At 40.7% G+C, this 21,468-nt stretch overlaps 1 protein-coding gene across 5 annotated transcripts in view; it reads left to right on the top strand.

The window, feature by feature from the left end:
* Positions 1 to 21,468, top strand: part of KCNIP4 (potassium voltage-gated channel interacting protein 4) — a 1,134,443-nt gene that overhangs the window by 1,085,424 nt on the left and 27,551 nt on the right. The window lies entirely within an intron of this gene.

Genomic DNA, 21,468 nt, shown 5'->3' with positions numbered 1-21,468 from the left:
TAAATTAATTTTTAAAAATTTTAAATAAAAATCTTGATTCACTGGACAGCAAACAACATCCACGAAGCTAACTGAACAGGCACCCCCATGCGCTTCAGTGTTTTTTGACTTTTTAAGTGCCATTGTTTTCTTTCCCACTCCCTTTTTCACTTTGATGGGCATAACTTGAAACTTACCATTATCTGAAAAACGGCAACTCCTGAAATCTAACATTTAGTTCACCTTTTTGACCACAACTTTCCACCTGTTCAGTCGTCTTGGGCACTGTCTTCTGCCACATCCTGCCCGCTGACTTGACAAACCAGAGCTTTGCTACCACCAGCCCTTTCTGAGTCTCCTCAGGCCCACATTAATCCCGACTGGATGCTGTTGGTCACTCAGTACACCCCGTGAACACTCCTATTCCCTCACTCTGTCTTATAATCATACTTGTATTAATTTTCTGGGCTGCTATAACAACAAAAAAAAAAACCCACAAAATAGATGGCTAAAAATAACAGATATTTTTCTTGCGCAGTGTGAGGTCAGAAGTTTGCAATCAATAACACTGACCCAAAATGGCATTGGCAGGGCAATGCTCTCCCCAGAAGCTCTAGTGGAAAATGCATTGCTTGCTTCTTCCAGCTTCTGTTGGGTGTCAGCATTCCTTGGCTTATGAATGCATCACTTTTTTTTCTTTTTAGGGCCACACCCATAGCATATGGAGGTTTCTGGGCTAGGGGTCTATAAGAGCTGTAGCTTCCAGCCTACACCACAGCCACAGCAATGTCAGATCTGAGCCACATCTTGACCTACATCACAGCTCATGGCAATGCTGGATCCTTAATCTACTGAACAAGGCCAGGGATATAACCTGTAACCTCATGATCCCTAGTTGGATTCATTTCCGCTGCACCACAGTGGGAGCTCCTCACTTTATTTTTAAGACCAGCATCTTCAAACCTCTCTCTGCTTCATCTTCACATTGCCTCCCCCTCTACATGGGTCAAATATCTCTGCTTCTCTCATATGTCCACTTGCAATGGGCTTTAAGACCCACCTAATCCAGGATAATCTCCTGATCTCAAAATCCTTAAATTAGTCACATTTGCAAAATATAAGGTAATATTCCAGCTTCCAGGGATTAGGTTGCCAAAATCTTTGGGGGGGGGTATTTTTTCATGCACGACAATACCCATGTGGCAAAAAGCCAACTACAAGGTCAGCTAATAATCTCTCTTCACTTGCTGAAAGAAGAAAACCAGATGCATAATAGTCACTACTTATTTATAATTTTTACACCCAGTGGACAGTCCACTACTTTTCCATGATCAAATATCTCTTCCTTTACCCTTACCGTCAGTTAGATGCTTTCACATCCTGCAAAGCCCTCCTGATGGAACAGAAAATGAAAATATCTGTGAGATACTGAAGAAAATATGCATTATTTTCCTTCACTGTGTGACAGGGACATAATGTCTCACTAGAGGGACTAAAATTTATTATCACAAACTTATATAATGTGAATTTTGAAAAGGATCTCTTGCTGATTGGAATAATGCCTTCAGTATATTTGCAAATAAATGTCTTGACTCAACTCTAAATATGAAAAAGTATGGATATAAATGAAGAGTAAAAATGGGAGAGTTTTGGGCTTTGGTGGTTCTTTTCTTTGCCTGAATATTTTGGAGAGGTCAAGATTTTTATATATTAAATAAGTAAAATACAGGTACAATTTAATATATTAAAACAGGTAAGCAGAGAAGAATAAGAGTTAGACTAGCTTGATTTCAGGGCAAACACATCCACATAGGCATTAGCTGCATCCAATAGCTTGCCAGTTTTTCAGCCCTCCAGAAAAATGCTGCTCCTCAAATAATATCATGCAGACTTTACTAGCCCTTGCAATAATATAGCGATCCATCCTATCAGCTGCACCATGCACAAGTACACATTGCAGAAATTATTATCATCGTTATTATTAATCATTAGCTACAGCAATGAAAGATGCAGAAGTAACTCCTACTTACAAAATTAATAACCCCGAGTTATTTACATTATAATCCACAGTAATGCAAATTTATTCCCTTATTGGGAGATGGGAGCAAGAAGCTTTATTTCTCAGCTACGTTAAAACTCTCATTCAGCTGAAATAAATTCGCACAACAGAAAGAACATAAGAGCTGATTAGTGGAAAGATCGCTCAAGGCAAGGGCAGGACTGTGTCTCTTTTTTCCCTTCCGTTTGTTCAGCTTGCAGCAGAGTGCCTGGGACTGAGTAGATGCTAAATAACTGTGTGTTGAATCAATGCTACAGCTGAGTTAGATTTTCAGCTCTGGTAGGATGGAAAAAAGAGAGATTGATTATGTAGAATGTGATAGGGAGTTTGATGGACACTTTATGTAAATTATGTAAATTCTCATCAGAGCTCCATGATACAAGTATATTATCCCCATCAAAGGAAGGGGAAAGACCTAGAACTTAGCATATCTAGCTGGCTTTGAACTGCCTTTGTCTGAGACTCTCACTTCTGGCACATGCGTCATCACTTAAGTCCTTGAACATATTCCAGGCTATTACATGCCATTGGCTTCTGCCCAAGCCCTTGCGAACTTCTACTCATCCTTCAGGTCTCTGCATGAAAATCACTTAAAGGGGACTTCCTCAGGTAGGTTCCTGTTCTTCATTTGTAGCGTATACTACAACCCTAAATGATTATCTGCGCAGATCTTTGATTTATGTGTGCCTTCTCCGATAGACTCTGAAACTCCCCATGGGGGCGGTTATGTGTCTTGGTGGTTTTTTTTTTTTTAAATCTCCAACATTTATTACACTCTCTGACATACACTACATTTTCAAAAATATGTGAAGAGGGTTTCCCACTGCACCATAGTCAGTTAAGAATCCAGCTGCAGGGAGTTTCCATTGTGGCTCATCAGTTTAAGGACCCAACATAGTCTCCATGAGATGGGGGTTCAATCTCTGGCCTTGCTCAGTGTGTTAAGGATCCAGCGTTGCCATAAGCTGCAGCATAGGATGGAGATGCAGCTCAGATCCTGTGTTGCTATGGCTGTGGATAGGTTTGCAGCTGCAGCTGCAGTTTGACTCCTGGCCCAGGAATTACCATATGCCCTGGGTGCAACTTAAAAAAAAAAGAATCCCACTGCTGCAGTTTGGGTCACTGTGGAGGTACATTTCAATCCCCAGCTTGGGAATTTCCATATGCTCTGACTGGCACCAAAAAAAAAAAAAAAAAAAAAGTGATCAGTACATAAATGATAAGAAAACCCAGGCTCACAGAAGTTAAGCGACTCATCGGTCTCCCAGCTCGTAAATATGATTGGATTTTGAGCTCAGAACATCACATTCCAAAAGCTACATCACAGAGCAACAAAGAAATGGAGGATTGATTTGACATTATAAAAACCCTTTGAGATTAAATAAGCAGATGGTGTTTAATGAAGATATATATAATATCCTTGATAACGTGAAAAAAAAACAGACTAAAAAGGTTCATGAGAAGCATCCCCATCATTATAAAAATAACCCCGTCATAGTTTATGCCAGGTTTCACACTAAACACTGTATATGAATCATTTTTTAAGCCTCATAATAACTCCAAGATAGGTATTATCATCACTCCTGATATATGAAGAATTAAAAATTTCCCCAATAAATACCTAAGCAGAGCCTGCATGTACTTAAAAGCAAATGTATAAGATTTTCAGACTCAAGCTTTAGAATTTTTGTTGCTGTCTTGTTTGTTTCCTGACTTACAACCTACAGATTGGGGTGTAAAAATAAGGGTGGCCCAACTGCCAAAACAGAGATTGCAGTTTTAGGCTGACTTACTCCAATATAATATCTAAAATATATCTATAATATATTTCCTTTTATAATATCTAAAAAGGAAATACTCTCTGAGTCGCTTTCCCTGAAATAGTTAACTTTGCATCTACCTAATTTGGGAGCAGGAGCTCTCCTGTCACCTTTCATAAAAAGAAAATAGCATTCTGAAAAGAAATCTATGCGGACTTGCACGAAGCTTAGAAAAGAACTCCCGAAGTGTATGAACTAGAAATTGAGTTTCTAGCTGTGGTGGAGGACACTGCTGCCCCCTTGTGCCTCAATACTGTAATGCAACACTCGGAGACGGCTTGAGGCCGCTGCTTATGTTTCCCATGAGCTCTGTGGCGCCCAGTCAAGTCTTGTGACTCGATATAACCAGACCGGGTCTCCTCAGCCACGCTGACTGCCTTGGGAGACCGAAAACAATGCGGGTCGAGGCACACTTCTGTGACCTGGCTAATGGTCCCCTTTGGAGAAGAACCTCTGAAGAATCACTAGAAGGCGAAGTGTAGAAGCTTCCCAGCATTTGCAACAAAGGGAACTTAATTAAAGACTATGGACATCCCTTCCTCTTATGGCCAGCTGCAGAGATTCAGGGCTGCTCCAGGAAACTGTAGCTGAATGAGATGTGAGAGAAGGGCAGAGCATTCTGTTCTCAGGATTGGTAAGGAGAAAGTAGAGGTAAAGACATATGTAGTAAAATGTGTTTAGAGTTGGGTTTGACCTTGTCCTACCCCCTCATCCTGAAAGCCAGTGACCAAAGGGCTTGAACTGCTTTGTGTGCATCTCCTCACCATATGTATTTGTGTGAATATTTGAAAAGTGCCTGTCTCTCCGATGCACTGTAAACTCCACATGGATGGGGGCTATGTTTGTGGGTTTAGGAATATTTGTTGACTCAATGATGAATATTTTTTTTTTTTGGTGAATTAATAGGGAAGAAAAATATTGGAATAATTAATTCTCTATTAGTTTGGGGGTTTTTTTTGTTTTGTTTTGTTTTTTGTCTTTTTAGGGCCACGCCCATGGCATGTGGAGGTTACCAGGCTAGGAGTCTAATCTGAGCTGTAGCTGCTGGCCTACGCCACAGCCACAGCAACGCAGGACCCGAGGAAAGTCTGTGACCTACACCACAGCTCATGGCAACGCCGGATCCTTAACCCACTGAGCAAGGCCAGGAATCAAACGTGTGTCCTCACAGATGCTGTCAGATTCGTTTCTGCTGGGCCACAACAGGAACCCCTCTGTGAGTTTATTTTTCTTTTCTATAGCTACACTTGCCTTTCATGGAGGCAACTTTGTAAGATAGAAAGGCTTTATAGTCAAACTCTGGTTCAGATCTCTCCTACTGCTTAATATCTCTCTGATCTTGGGTAAGTATCTTCAACTTCCCTGAACCCATTTCTTATGTATTATGTGAGAAGATATCTACCTCCTCTTCCTATTATAAGGATTTAATGATAACATGTATCTCCTACACGACCAGGCTCAGTGCCAGCAGACCATGGGTGATTATTAAACATTACTTTTTGTTCATCTTCCAACCTCTATACTCCTTCAGAGCTTCTTTGGATATACCTTAGTATGGGTTTTTCAAACATCTGAACCTGGACAAATCAAATCAACTGCATACACACACCTACCGCTGTAATCTCTAGCTTATTCTTCTAGGTCCAGTAGTCCTTCCACCAAATTTGTCAGCGGACAATAAAGAGAACCCATTTTCATTTCCCCATTCTGCAGAGAGATGTCATAGAATCACAAGGGGGCCTTTGCTTATGTTAAAATGCCTTGAACTCTAAGGAACTGAAAGTCAGTAAGAAAGGGCTTTTGGAGGGAGGAAAATGTGCATCTTCACATAAGAAGTCAAGAGACAACGAGCACAAATAAGTCATCAAAGAGCCAGCATTTAGCCCATTTGGTATGTGGGGAATGAGACTGAGAGAGAAGACCATTATTGCAAAGCTCCAGAAAATGCATTCTCTTACCTTTATGTCTGTGCCTGTATATGTACGTCATCATGTTGGTGTTTTTCTCTTGCTGATTGAAAAATTACATGATACCTTTAAGTAGGTTTATTTATTCAGGAGTTTTTTTTTTTTTCAGTATCATTAGGCTGATGATGGCAGGCCAATGTGAGTTATCTAATCGATTCCTAAAACTGATTATGTGTCCAATGACCTCAGTGATATAGAGCGGAAATAAATAAGGACAGGACACACCTCAGCGTGCGGAATACTGTTCACACTGCATGCATCACACGTCTATCCAGTTTTTCCGCCACAGATGGTGCTGTGCACGGCTGAGCACATCCTTGGCAGGACATATTCCTTCCAGATCTAGTTAAACTAGAGCTCCAAGTAGTGGAGTTGCCAGTTGTGTCGAAAAGAATACGTTATTTGCACAAATATGAAGAGTTTCCCTTTTTTTGGTATACTGTGAATGCAACTACAGAAAAGACTGTTAAACAGAAATGGCTATGAAAGCTAAAGTCTGAGGTGAAGCAGACACGGGAGGCAGCTATCTAAGATGGCCTGCCCAGGATTTTTGTCTCCTGGTTATTCAGCCAAACACTAATCCAGGTACTGCTATGGAAAGATTTCACAGCAGGCCTTTGTGGGTCTGATCTATTCACATGAGCCCTTGCAATGATAAGGCAAGTAGAGGCACAGAGGTGAGGAGTGTTTAACACACCTCTGTTGATTGGAAGATGGAGGGACTGATGTGAAAAGAAACCTGGCAAAGGCTGCTGCCTACGAGCCCGCTAGGTCACAGGGAACTCAGTCCTACAACCAAAAGAAACTGAATTCCTCCAACGATCTGAATGAGACCCAGAGTCAGCTGACATTTTGTGTGTGGGACCCTGAGTGGAGAACACAGCTGAGCCGTGACTGACTCTGCCCCACTCACTGTGAGGTGATAAGCTTGTGTTGTTTTAAGTCACTAAGTGTGCAGCATTGTTATGCAGCAATAGAAGAAAACTGATCCACAGGCCTTCTCTCTGGGCACTACTGCCTTTTTTTTTTTTTCCCCAAAAAATAATGTTGAGTACCTATAGAGCTTAGCTGTGTTCTAATCCACAAAATGAGTTGAACAAAAGAACCCTCTTTTGCCTAAAGTTGAGAAAAATCCTTTTTTGAAGGTTCTTTATATCAAATAATTCTACATGCATTCCAGCAAAGGCTCAAGACTTGGGCTAGATCCCAGGAAGCTTTTTTCTGCAAAATGTGGGCATCTTTGAAACTGACAATACTAATGACTTGAATCCAGCTAGAACCCAGACTGGGACTTGAACCCACATTTTTTTACTCACCAGGGCTGATCTTACTGAAGGTCAGGTTCTTTGTGCTTCAGCATAGAAGGAATTCAGCAAGAGACAAAGTGATAAGCAAGAAATAGATTTGTTAAGATAGGACACATGTGAGAGATGCAAGTGGGCAGAGAAGGGGCTCTGCCCGAGGATTCAGTGGGCTACAGTTTTATCCTCCAAGGGGATTAGAGATTGGGGGGAGGGGAAGCCACCTCTTCCTCTCTCTTAGAGTAGCAGCTCCTCCTTGGTATCTGGTAAGAGAGTATTTGGCCCTATACTGTCAAACGAGGACTGTCATGGTGCTTATTCAACTCAGCAGAAGGATGGTCCTTAAAATCCTGCCCTTAGTCTGAACCTGAACCCCCCCTCCCCACCTAATGACCTGAGGCAAATCTCATGCCTCCACTAGTCAAGCAAGCCTGCCTCATTCTGATGGCTTTCTTGAGCAATTTACAGTGGTCTCCCAAAATTCCCTAGGTTTCCCTCTCTCTCTCTACAGTCCCTTTTCGGGACTTCTACAACTACCTGTGTAACTATCCTACTCCATCGCCATCAACTTCGTTTTGCAGAATCAACATAAGTGACTTGGAAATAGAATTTTTAAAAAAAGCAATATTAGTAAAATTCTTAAAATAATGCACATCATGCCAATGAGTTATCATTTTTTCACAATAAAATGCTATCACTTTTCACATTTGATGAACTGAGACTCCCTGGGACATTTAGTAGAGCTAAAACTTGAGCTTGTTCTGTTACAGCAGCTGCCCAGCAGCCCCGCAGCCGCAGTGTATCAGCTCTAGCGGCAGCTGTAGTCTATCAGCTCCAGCAGCCCTGTGGCCGCAGTGTTTTCAGTTCCAGCAGCACATTTACCAGGCATGGAGACCTCAGGATCATCATGCAGGTGGGCTCAAGGAGATCGCCCTCTGGGGTCTGAGCATCAAGAAGGGTTTCACAAGGCTTTTATGGGCTAGCTCTTCTGGGTCCGTGCTTGGCTGGTCGGACCAGAGTGAGAACAGGCAGAGTTGTTAATTGCGGATGCAACTTTACAGAAGCAGGTGCATGGGGGAGGGATGGTTAGGGGAAGTTGGCTGGACTTCGCTTAGTCATCATGTCCGGGGTCTCTCTCTTTACCTTTTTATTGGGACCTTTTCTCCTACAGTTTTTTTGGTTTGGGTTTTGGTTTTTTGGCTGTTAATCTCATGTAACGTTTCCCTCTTCCCTGCAGTCAGAAGATCTAGAGGTTGTGGAAAGTAACATAATGCCTTTTCTATCAAAGGAAATCTTGATTACTCCACTTTGCTCTGGTTTTGGCAGAAATGCCCCCGCGACCCCCTCTGTTTACCTCTTCTCCCAGCAACAATTTGTTTCAATTAGCCAACCGGGAAGAATGTGCGCCCGGACCTGACCAATGGGAAGGGGGCGGGTACATCACCTGTGTTAGGGATAAATAGGGGAGGTCCTTTGGCCTGCGCGTTTTGAAGTATCAGCTTCGTGCCCTTCTGCATAAGTAAAGAGCCTTGTCAAGATTTCTCCTTGTCCACATGTCTCCCTTTCTGACACTGGCGACCCGAGTCGGAGTTATCTTAATTTCAACAAGGTGAGGAGAAAATTTGCCTTGCACCTTATATTTCTTCATCATCTGGTGTGACGGTGGGACCACATTGGGCTGGAGGCTGAGGCTGAGGACATGCCTACATCTCCACATGCAAGAAGCTGAGGTGAACTTGAGCCTAATCTCTTTCCCAACATTATGTAAAAAAGTCTCCCCCCACCCCTTTTTTTTCCAATCTGAAATTCATGTTGAACCATTTTGGCCCCAAGGACTATATCAGAATGTAGATTTATTGATGCAAATTTTAGAAGCAGAGAAATACTGACATGTTGGCTATTTCCAGTTTTTAATTTTTCTCCTTTTGCAGGCATTAGTGATTTTAATTTTCATTTGTTTTATTTTTCTGTGATGTCAGTATTTCTGTGAGTGTATTTTACAGATAAAAAAATAGACTGAGAGAAGGTAAATGACTTGCCATGGGCTTAAATGCCTGGGAACATTAGAACAGAAAGTTAAAGCTAGATTTAGTTCTTAGTGATCAGCTTGTATGTCCTGAAAACTGAAGGGCTAATCCTATTATTTTGAAATGAGTTTTAACAACCCAGTTGTTGAATACAATGTGGTTTTAAAAATTTGTTGGAATAAGAAGTGTTTGTTTCTTGACATTGTTGGTCTCCCCTTAATTTCTGTGATTATATTTACAATAAGCAATCATGAGGGTTGGGAGCTGGAACCAAGATCTTGCCCTCGAAAGTTCTTAATAACCATTTAATGGTCTCTGGTGTGGCCAGGAACTGAGATGTATTTAAGAAAAGTGGTGACCTTGAATAGAACAGCACAAGGAATCAAAAATATTTCTTGACACAACTGGATAGAGAAGAACAGAAGAATTGCGGGGGGTGGGGGTTGGAATGCAGGGAGTTCTAAAAACTTGCCTGTAAGTTTTAGAGGAAAATGGCAGAGCAAATTTACCTTCTAATTGCTTGAAAGCTAAAACCTGATTATCTATTCAGGATAAACATTTTAATACCCTGTTCTTAACACAGCTGGGTTCCATAAAAATCAGTCCCTGCCTTCCAGGTATTTACCAAGTCTAAAGGGAGCGGAGGAGGCCACATCAGGATCTGGTGATAAAGAGCTGTACAGGTGTGGCATTGCACCATGTAAATTCAGAAAATTTTCCTACAGTTGTGGAATACCAAATCATCTTTAAATTGTCATTCTACTAAGATGGTGACTTTTTGGAGCAACCCCAGTTTCAAAGGAGAAGTGAGGAGTGGAAATTTCATTTAAAAGAACCTATGCTTTTCCAATTGGATTAGGTTTTTTGTTTGTTTGTTGCTTTTTAGGGCCACAGGTGTGGCATATGGAAGTTCCCAGGCCAGGGGTCAAATCGGATCTGCAGCTGCCAGCCTACACCACAGCCACAGCCACAGCCACAACCATGTGGGATCCTAGCCTCATCTTCAACCTACACCACAGCTCGCAGCAATGCAGGATCTTTAACCCACTGAGAGAGGCCAGGGATCGAACCCAAGTCCTCATGGATACTAGTCAGGTTCGTTACCACTGAGCCGCAAGGGGAACTCCTGGATTAGATATTAAACAGGGTGGAATAATATGTAAAGATAGTCATGCTCTCCAACTACAGGTCTCTGGGAATGAAACCCTCTATCCATCATCTTTATTGTATCAGTTCATTCACTTCACCTACCTTAATTCATCCTTGTGGAGGTGGTGGGTTGTTTTGTTTTCACAATTTAATCAACTAATTAATGGGAAATGTTTTTTAAAATCTCAAAGGATAAAATGTCTTAGCTGTGAAATAATTATGCTATAACCGAGCTTGATATGTTCACATCTTGAAAACTATGAAAATAAAAGCCACTTTCCCAAATGTGAATATATATATATACGTAAACAATTATGATACATCTATATCATTAAATGCAATCAGACAAAAATACAACTTGTTTAAGCATCCTTTCATAAAGAAACTTTTTATCTGATCTGGGGGTAGGTACTCCAGACACCAGAGTCTTACCTATAATAATTAGATGGAGTCTATGTGGTAATTTGAAGGCAGTTTTAAGTTATGACTTTGTAAAATAGTAAATAATCAATTTAAAAAGAAAGTAGTTGGGAGTTCTCACTGTGGCACAAGGGGATTGACAGTGTCTGTGCAAGACTAGGGATGTGGGTTTGATCCCAGGCCCAGAGCAGTGGGTTAAGGATCCAGCATTGCCACAGTTTTGGCATAGGTCACAACTCCAGCTGGGATTTGATCTCTGAGTGGAAAATTCCACATGCTAGGGGCTAGACACACACCACACACACACACACACACACACAGTTGGATTCACACTCAGAATAAGAACTTCATAGTTTATGATTAAATTCACTTAGGTAGAAACAAATATACCCATATATCACATATGTACATATGCATATATTACAGTTAAGTTCTCAGATGAATCTCAAATATATCTTCAAGTGTGCCACTTTCCCCAGATCTCAATGTGTTTACTAGCCCAGAAGCTGTCTGAACTTGTCCTTTTGGGGTTTTTTTGGAGGCTTCATGGTATAGGTATGGTTGATTAAACCATTAGCCACTGGTGATTAGATTCAACCTGATTGCCTTTCCTCTTCCTGGAGGTCAGGGGGTGGGGACTGAAAATTCCAACCTTCTAACCACCTGGTCAGCTCTCCTAGCAACCAGCTCCCATCCTTGTGTGGGGTCCAAAGGTCATCTTATTAACATAACAAGAGATACTTTTATTTCTCTCCTCACTGAGGAAGTCCCAATCATTTTAGGAGCTCTGTGCTAGAAATGGGGATTCAGACCAGATATTGCTTACTCTAAATCACAGTGTTACAGTATCACTTCTACTTTCCATTCATTGGACAGTTGGTCACGTGATCGCAGCAAACCATTAGGGACTCATGAAATACAGTCTTCCCATGGGTTTGGAAGCAGGGAGAACTTGTTGATAAATAGTGCTAAAAACTGTCGCACATGAAATTCTGTGCTCCTTGCTTTGTGCAATTCATTGGTTCCTTTTTGGTGTATCTCATGGGTGATTATACTTGTTTAAGAAGATAACTTCCTCTAAGTGCCAGCTTAGCTGCCATGTATTCTTGCCAGAAGAATGGATGGATCCTTATTAGGGAGTGATATGAGTCTCCCTCTTTTTCTCCTCTGGTTCAAGGGCTCAGTGTTCAGTCTATGTGTTCCTTTTGTGTTCTGCCCAGAATCTGCTGTACTAATTATCAAAGAGGTGTCAGTCTATTTCCTTGGTCAAGAAGAATAACTGAAAGGACAGTCTTTGGACAATTAATGGATGCCATGACATTATGTGGGTAGAAACCCAAGGTTTTCAGTTTAAGTATCTCACAACCACTGCCATGTATGTGTTCCTTGGCAACAGTAGTAGGTATGAGAATTGATGAAAACATAGATGTTTAAAAGATGTGACATGATAAATATCATAAAAGAATCCCCAAGGAATTATTGATTGCACAAGGACTTTTAGTTTTTCCCTGTGATGTCTTTGTACATAATTCTTCCTTTCGGATTCCTAAAAAGGTGTCTCTAAAGATTTAATAATTATTCTGAAACTGAGGGTGTATGATATACACCAGAACAGAATGATTTATGGGCAAAAGAGATTTCAGCCAGTGGAATAAACAACTATTATTGAGAAAATATATCTGATTTGCATATCATGGCAACCATTTCTGGAGCATTCCACCAGAGTTTTGACAAATACCGAAAGGCTTTCTTAAGAGGTAAAATTATAGGGACTCACAATGTACCTCACAAAATAATTTCTTTAGCAATTTTCTACAAATACATGAATCTCCCTTCGGAGCACTGTTTCCAACACTTTTCATGGACTACTGTATTTCTAATGTATTCCTTTAAGCATTAGTAAGGAAAACTTTTCTCTAACTTAATGAACAAAAGGCTCCTGGGTTTCTGTTGACATTTATTTCCAGTCTGGTGGCCTTTATTCATCTTGGCTGTCATTTACAATTGCAGAACTCCCCCTGCCTATGAGGGTAAACTCCGATGATATTAGAGAGAGCAGATTTAATTTATAAAGCTAGAGGAGGAGGCATAACTCAGATCTGCTTTTTAGGCTCATTGCATTATATCAGCCTGACACTCTTCTGGGTTCAGCTGCTTTGATGAATATCATTTAACCCTGATCTAGCCATGTTGAGGTTACAGTGACTCTTTGTATAATGGAGTTCTGCTTACCAAATTCTAGAGAATCCACATTGTACTGAAAGCTCTTATTGAATGAGCAAATAGGATGCACAAAGAAGAGGGCTAAGATAACATGGCATGTGTTATCTTATTAAGTCTCACAACAGCTCTCTGGTGTCCGTAGTTATCCCCAAGTTATGCAGGAGAACAATGAGACTTAGATTGAAACAACTTGTCTGAAGCTATCCAGAGGTTCAATGCAGTCCTTCTACTTCACTCCAGAGTCAAAGATCATAAGCATGTCACTAGATTATTCTGAATGCATCCTGGCAGAATGATTCCACCTGTTGTGTAGACATGAAGGCATTTGTGATGTCCACATATCAGCTTAGACATCAGGAAACCAGGACACAAGGGAAAGCTCAGCAGCTAACCATGTGGCTTATGGTCCGTCCCTGTAACCTCTACCTCAGCCTCTTCGCCTTTAAAATGAAGCCCACTTTTCCAAAGTTCTGTTTATGAAAACTTATATTAGTACCTGTTCTCGCTAATGAAAAGAAACCTGAAGATTTCTTTTCCTGAAGAGGATTTTCACTTTCATGTAAAAAGTGGAAATAGCATTCAGCATTCATTTTACAGCTAACGAAAGAGACAGCACACCCTGAGCATAAATGAATACTGTCAAGCTCCTTCCCCAAGAACCACTCTCTGTATTTCAGCATCGAGCCTCTGTAGCTTTGAACTTGTTTGTGAGCATCTCTGCTTTATCTCCCGACTTATTTTGTGCCATATGTGAGCCAGATGTGTCTAGCATATACGCTTCTGTGTTTTCGCCATTTCGGCTGATGGAAGGGTTCATAGGAGCATTCTGCTTCTAGAGAGCAGGACACACCTGTATCTCTACAGTTGCTTAAACGCTTAATTTCCTGACTCTGTGACCAACAGACTGGGCTCTGCCACTTTCTAATTATGAGGATGAGTCGTTTCTCTCTAAGGAGTTTGCTCATCTGTAAAATGAAGGTAATGCCAGCATCTCTCCATTCCCATGAGAAAACCCATGTGAAGCATTTAGTGCAATGTATTAACTTATCGTTATCATCACCATCATCACCATGCCAATTATTAGTGTAAAAGCACTCTTTTATTAGTGGGATATTAGAAACAGAAACATGGTCATTGTACACTTACAACGGATTTTTTTTTTTTTTTTTTTTTTTTGCCTTTCAGGGCCGTACCCGCGGCATGTGGAGGTTCCCAGGCTAGGGGTCTAATCAGAGCTGTAGCTGCTGGCCTACACCGAAGCTCACAGCAATGCCAGATCCTCAACCCACTGAGCGAGGCCAGGGATTGAACCTCGTAGTTCCTAGTCAGATTCGTTAACCACTGCGCCATGACGGGAACTCCCATTTACAACTGATCTTGACACATGTCTTATACCAGGACCTAAGGGAACTGAGAAAGATCGTCAAGGAGCACATCTAAAGGCCCCAGAAAACCAGGGTCTCTTCAACACCTGACAAAAGTATGGCAGTAATGTGCCACGAAAATCTCATTTCACATTTATCCTGATCATATCATTATAAAAATTTAAGAAACAGGAGTTCCCGTCGTGGCGCAGTGGTTAACGAATCCGACTAGGAACCATGAGGTTGCGGGTTCGGTCCCTGCTCTTGCTCAGTGGGTTAACGATCCGGCGTTGCCGTGAGCTGTGGTGTAGGTCGCAGACGGCGGCTCGGATCCCGCGTTGCTGTGGCTCTGGCGTAGGCCGGTGGCTACAGCTCCGATTCAGCCCCTAGCCTGGGAACCTCCATATGCCGCGGGAGCGGCCCAAGAAATAGCAACAACAACAACAACAGCAAAAGACAAAAGACAAAAAAAAAAAAAAAAAAAATTTTAAAAACACTAAAGGAAACTTGCTGGTCATAATATTAAGGTACCAGCCAGCCGAGCACCAGGAAACCCTAGCTACTTAACATTTGATAGAGAACTTCATTTAACCTGTCCTAAAAGCAAGGACTTTTTCCAAAGCACTTTAGTGTCCAGCCATTCGTAATTAGAATAAAGTATATGTGGTGAGGAAGGAGGTGGAGTGATCCTTGCTGAACGAAAGGTAATCATCAAAAAATAAATTAAAAACATTTTCCCCAAGTCTCACAAACGACAATATACATTTGTATTTTTAATTTTTAAAAATGTTTTTTTCTTCTGGCCACCCCCATGGCATATGGATTTCCTGGGCCAGGCATCAGATTTGAGCTGTAGTTGAAATCTACCCCACAGCTGCAGCAACGCTGGATCCTTAGCCCACTGTGCCAGTCCAGGGATCAAACCTGCATCCTGGCACTCCCAAGGTGCCACAGATCCCATCATGCCACAGTGGGAATTCCATATGTATTTTTTATTTTTTTTAATTTTTAATTTTTTTGTCTTTTTGCCATTTCTTGGGCCGCTCCCGCGGCATATGGAGGTTCCCAGGCTAGGGGCTAATCGGAGCTGTAGCCTCCGGCCTACGCCAGAGCCACAGCAACGCGGATCCTTAACCCACTGAGTGAGGCCAGGGATCAAATCGGCAACCTCATCGTTCCTAGTCGGATTCGTTAACCACTGAGCCACGACGGGAACTCCCCATATGTATTTTTTAATCAACATTCACTGTTTGGGTTCAAAGGGCTTCTTTTTGCATGTGGCTCTCTCCAACACAGCCATGATGGGTGGTTTGGAAGCAAACAAGTGTGTCTTCCCAAAAGAAGTGTTTCCACAGTTGAATCACCAGAAACTCACTTTTTCAGTCATAGTAGGGGGAAAAAAAAAGATGATAATCCAGAAGTCAAGATAACATTGCATTAATGGGGTCAGGGGAGGTATGAGCTTAATTCCACTAACTTTTAAATTCCATAAGAGCAGAAATGGAACTTTCAAAATTCAATTCTGTACCCTTTGTGTCCAGAATAGTGCTCATTGCATAGTAGGCACTAAATAATTATTGATTGAAAGAATAAATACATGCCTGCCTCTGTAAAACAAAACAAAAAAGATGTGACTCCAAAAGTTACTTAATTTTAATATCTCCAAGCTTCATTTTCCTCATCTCTAAATAATCTCCATTTTTCAGGATTAGTTAAAATGTTTAAAAGAAATGATGTAGGTACAAAGCTTTTATTAAACAGTTGCTATTGTGGTGCTATAGTCCAGCAGCTTGTCATTAAAGCATTCTTGTCTGCATCAAAAACTTGCATATCACTTTTCCCTTGGAGGGATCTATACAAATGCCTTGATGTCCTCTGGTAATTTTCAGAATAATGATTAGATTCATGAGGAAAGCAAGTTATTGTTTGTTCACGGGATTTGGTGATTGTTAAATCACCATATTAGTCTGGTCAGTGGCCCCTCTAGATGTATCACTTTCTCATAAACCAGTGCTGGTAACTCCTATGGGTACAACATTTCTTGAAATTAAGGTGATTCTGCATATGAAGAGTCTTAATATGGTTTAAACTCTTTGGTCTTGGGAGTCTCCTTTAGCCATAAAGATAGAATCACAGGTGCACCCCCAGATGTATTCACTAGAATATTAATTACGTTTTTAATGCCTATATAGTTCAAAAATTCTGAAATCCCCTAGGTATCCAACAATATGATAAATGCAAGGGACATGTTATTATGCAATGATTAGTAATAGTGACATGGAAAATGTTCAGAATATTTTGTTACCATGAAAAAATAAGATAAAATACTGTTTTATTGTATTACTCTAATGTCATTAGAAAATAGAATATAGAAGCCATGAGGCTTATAGACGGCTATAGTAGCTTCTTGAAGTATTGATGAATGAAGTTGTCTTCACTTTCCCTAAAGCTGGAAATTCTACTATTTCTTGAATCCTTTCTCTTAGAGTTAAGAAAGTCTAATTAACAAATTCATACTTAGATGTTTAGGCCTTACTGAATTTATTTATTTGAAAATATCCTCTAAAAGTGACATCAGAGGAAAAGAAAGTAATTTATGCTGCTAAAGGATGCCATAGTGATCTTAGTAAAGCATCCATGGGAGAACTATGTCAGAACACAGACATTTGGAGCATCTTTCAAATAAGACTGAGACATACATGCTAACACTTCAAATCTGTGTCCTCATCTTCTTCCTGAGCACAGGAGAGTTCGCATGTGTTTTGAGATGGACATACTAAGTGATTTCTAACCAATGAAGTGAGAGTAGAAAGGACATATACCACCTTCAGACCCAGTCCAAAAATACTTCCCATTCTCATTCCTCAATGATATTCTCTTTGGATGAGGTGATCACATAGATGCCCCATGATGATGGCCAGACTTTCATTAGCCTCGGCCCCTGAATAACTCTGAGCTGTACTCCCACCCAAGACTGTTAGATGTACAAGAAATATACTAAATTCTTTTAAATTTGTTACAGGATTAGGATCTTGTTTGTTACAGCCTCAAGAGTTAACCTAATTAATTTGACCACCTCATTTATGGTATACACTTAGCAGTAGATATGGCCTGGTCATACTCACTCTTGATGGAGCAGTGGAGATACCACTTTTGTGCAGAAATGACTCCACAAAACTGGTGAGGGAAGAGTTAGAAAATAGACCATTTGCAAGAAATAGCAACAACAACAACAACAACAACGACAAAAAGATAAAAGACAAAAAAAAAAAAAAAAAAAAAAGGAGTTCCCGTCGTGGCACAGTGGTTAACGAATCCGACTAGGAACCATGAGGTTGTGGGTTCGGTCCCTGCCCTTGCTCAGTGGGTTAACGATCCGGCGTTGCCGTGAGCTGTGGTGTAGGCTGCAGATGCGGCTCGGATCCCGCATTGCTGTGGCTCTGGCGTAGGCTGGTGGCTACAGCTCCGATTCAACCCCTAGCCTGGGAACCTCCATATGCCGCGGGAGCAGCCCAAGAAATAGCAACAACAACAACGACCAAAAGACAAAAAAAAAAAAAAAAAAAGAAAATAGACCATTTGTACTGTTTTGTAAATCACTAGAGTCCTACAAAATTTGATTAATTTTTTTTACCTGAAGTTTAAAAAAATGCCTTGCTTTCCCATAAGAACCCTTTAGAATAAATAAAAGATCATCACCCTCTGGATTGTTATTTTTATCATCTTTTAGCTTGTTTTTGATTTTTTTTCTTCTATTTGGATGTAGGCCCCATGAGGGCAAGACATTTAACTTGTTTATTACTGCTGCCTCAGATCCTAGAAAAGTTCTTAGAATAATAAGCAAGCAATATGCTTTGGCTAAAGATGTAAGTTAATGTAAGAAATATAATATGGAAAGAGACAAATTTACTTGGTGAGACTTACCATCCTAAAATGTGACCAGGAGTTTTCAGTTGGCAGAGAAAGAATTTCATCTGACCCAGACATGTGATTAAACATAAAGCAAAAACACATGAGACTGTCCATTTCTGAATTTAATTTTACATCATAAGGTATATCTATCAAAGGTATCTGGAGACAAAAAACACCTGACAAGTTTGCTGGATGCAGATGCCCCTTCATTTCCCATCTTTGTCTCTTGCTAGAATCACTTTACTGGAAGGTGTCCAGCTCTGACCTTGCACAAATTCACCACCTGATGGCAGGGAGCCATCTATTTGCTTTTAATATCTCCAGCAGATGGCTCAGAGATAAAAAGCCAATAAATCACAATTCCTGTTCATGCAAGGGGCCAACTACAATGTGCTTATTTGCTCTTAAAGTTGGTTTTGTTCCTTCCAACTAGATAGTCCTTTAGTCCAAAGTTTTGAATGATTAATGATGTACATGCCGTCTCCTTTCCTTGTGGAGTTGTAGCTGTTGATTGTTCGTTAGTTAATATATTAGGAGTTTCCAGAGAAACAAAAACAATTTATGTGTACATATACAGAAAATGATTTAAGTAACTGGTGCACATGACTGTGAAGCCTTAGCTAGTCCAAAATCTGATAGAGGAGGGATACTCAAGAATTCAGGAAGGAATTCAAGTTCAAGTCCAAAGGCAATCTTCTACAGAACAGAAGAACCAATATTGCAGATCAGGCCCAGAGACAATATGCTGGAGAATTCCCTTTTGCTCTTGGGAGATTAGTCTTTGGTTTTATTTAGATCTTCAACTGATTGGGTGAGGCCCACCCATATTATGGGAGGAGATGTTTTACTCAAAATCCATCAATTGAAATGTAACTCTTATTCAAAAAAAAAAAAAGGCACCCTCATATAAATATCTAGAATAATGTTTGACCAAATGATTGGGCATAGTGGCCCAGACAAGTTGATATATAAAATTTGGCCATCATAATTTGCTTCCTTCCTTTTTTTCTTATTTGTTTTTGGCTGTCCTTTCTTTGCTCCTTGGGTCTTTGGGCTTGTTATTTCCACAGGGATTATTTAATCAAAATCTTGTGACAATCTGGAAAGTTCTAAGCTCATATTCTGGCTCTCTCACTGGATAGCTTAGTCGCAAGGCACTTTACCATAGGACTTCCTTTTTTCCTCAGCAAATGGAGGTACCTAAGTTATAGGTTTATTTTAATGATCAAATGTGGAAAATATCCATTGACAAACTCTGTAAACATAAGTTCACATTGAAACTATTATTTGAAGTCATGTTTATATATCAAGGATACCACTTTTCAGGAATTCCCACTGTGGCTCAGATGGTTAAAAACCTGACATAGTGTACATGAGGATGCAGGTTCAATCCCTGGCCTTGCTTAGTGGGTTAAGGATCTAGTATTGCCATAAGCTGCAGGGTAGGTCACAGGTGTGGCTCAGATCCAGTGCTTCTGGGGCTGTGGCATAGGCCTGCATCTACACATCTACAGCTTCAACTCAATTCCTATCCTAGGAACTTCCATATGATGCAGGTGCAGCCATAAAAAAAGAAAAAAAGAAAAAGAAAAGAAAAAAAAGGATACAACCTTTCAAACCAACAAAGGAGAAAATAGAAAATTCTGCATGTGAAGCGCATTACAGTTGTAACTGACTCATAAGGATAAAGATCAAATTAATACATCAAATTTATTCATGAGGGGACAGTGATTTTAAGAGTTAAGAAAAGATTTAAAGACCGCAAATGATTTTTGAAGATCCCAGGAACAGTATCAAGTTTTAAGTATATAGAATATTCATATCTAAAGTCAGGGAAATTAGCACACCCCTCATTCTCCCCCAGTCAGTCCTGGAGATGCCAGACAGAATGGGGCTCCTGTGAGAACTAAAGCCAGGGAGTTCAGGTAAGATGGGCCTGTTCACAAGAAGGACCAGACAGAGTTTATCACTCTCTCACCTTCAATGTACAATTGACTCCCCACGTGTGGTTTGATGCCAGATTACTTCATGACTGTTGGTCTCCACTCTCCAGGTATCTCTTTCCAGTTCAGATTTCTGGCCAGGTAGTTCTTGCAGCTCCAAAGAATGAAGCCATATACGCCCTCACCTCAGTCTCAAGTCCACTTTCTCAATCTTTGTTTTCAGCATCAAAGCAGGCCTTTTCTGATAGTTTAAAGTTCAGTTATTTTACAGAAAATGTCCAATGTCAGAGGAGTCCCCACCAAGTCAATAGTCCAACTTGAGGGGAGTTCCCAAAGTCAGTATCCATCAGTCTTAAATAACTCCACTCTTGGGACAAAGGTGGGAATTCATCACTCTCGGACCTCTTTCTTTTCAAACTCTGCTGTCAAGAAAATTTGGGGGTCCTATCTAACTCGATGTCGCTTAGGACCAGCCATGTTACTGTGCACTCCTGAACAATCTGTTCACAGAACTTAGTAACTATTCCCGCTTGAAACTTCCTGGGCCACATTCGACCCACATGAAGCACACCACTTTCTCACTGAACTAAAGATTATGCGTGTCCAGCACCTCTCCAGAGGACACAGAACCAAGATCCAGCAAAGACAGCATTGAAAGTGACAACACTTATGGCTTGAACCTTGCCAGAAGACAGATTGGGAGTTGAACCCCCAGTTTTTTAATTAGGATCACTCACCTGGTGTCTGGACTTACTGAATTTCAGGTCCTTTTTGTCTCAGTGCAGAAGGAATTCAGTGAGAGACAAAGTGATAGGCAAGAAATAGATTTATTAAGATAGGATGCTTGTGAGAGATACAAGCGGGCAGGGAAAGAAGCACTGCCCTGAGCTTCAGGTGGGCTACATTTTTATAATCCAAGGAAAGTGGGAAAGGGAAAAGCCCCCCTTCTTCCTTGTTCTTTGAGTAGACCTCAAGTTTGTATCATTAGCTCCTCCTTTTTATCTGGTAAGAGAGTATTTGACCTATGAGGTCTAACTAGGACTGTCATGGCACTTATTTAAATTACCTGAAGGGTGGTAACATCTGCTATAATATGTTGAATCATCTCAGGTTTCTGCATAATGAGGGTCTCCTACTTTGGAAAATCATCTTTCCCTTAAATTCCAGTCTTTGGTCTTAAGAATCATTATCTTGCTGAACTTGAATGCAGAATTCATTTTATCTTTCACTTAATGACCTGAGGCATATCTCATGCTTTTATTTATGGTTTTATAGTTAAGCAAGCTGCTTCCTTCTGCTGGCTT

The sequence above is a fragment of the Sus scrofa genome, chromosome 8, assembly GCF_000003025.6.
Source record: "Sus scrofa isolate TJ Tabasco breed Duroc chromosome 8, Sscrofa11.1, whole genome shotgun sequence".
NCBI classification, from domain to species: Eukaryota; Metazoa; Chordata; class Mammalia; order Artiodactyla; family Suidae; genus Sus; species Sus scrofa.
The sequence above is the reverse complement of the archived record's forward strand: the minus strand, read 5'-3'. Positions and strand labels throughout refer to the sequence as shown.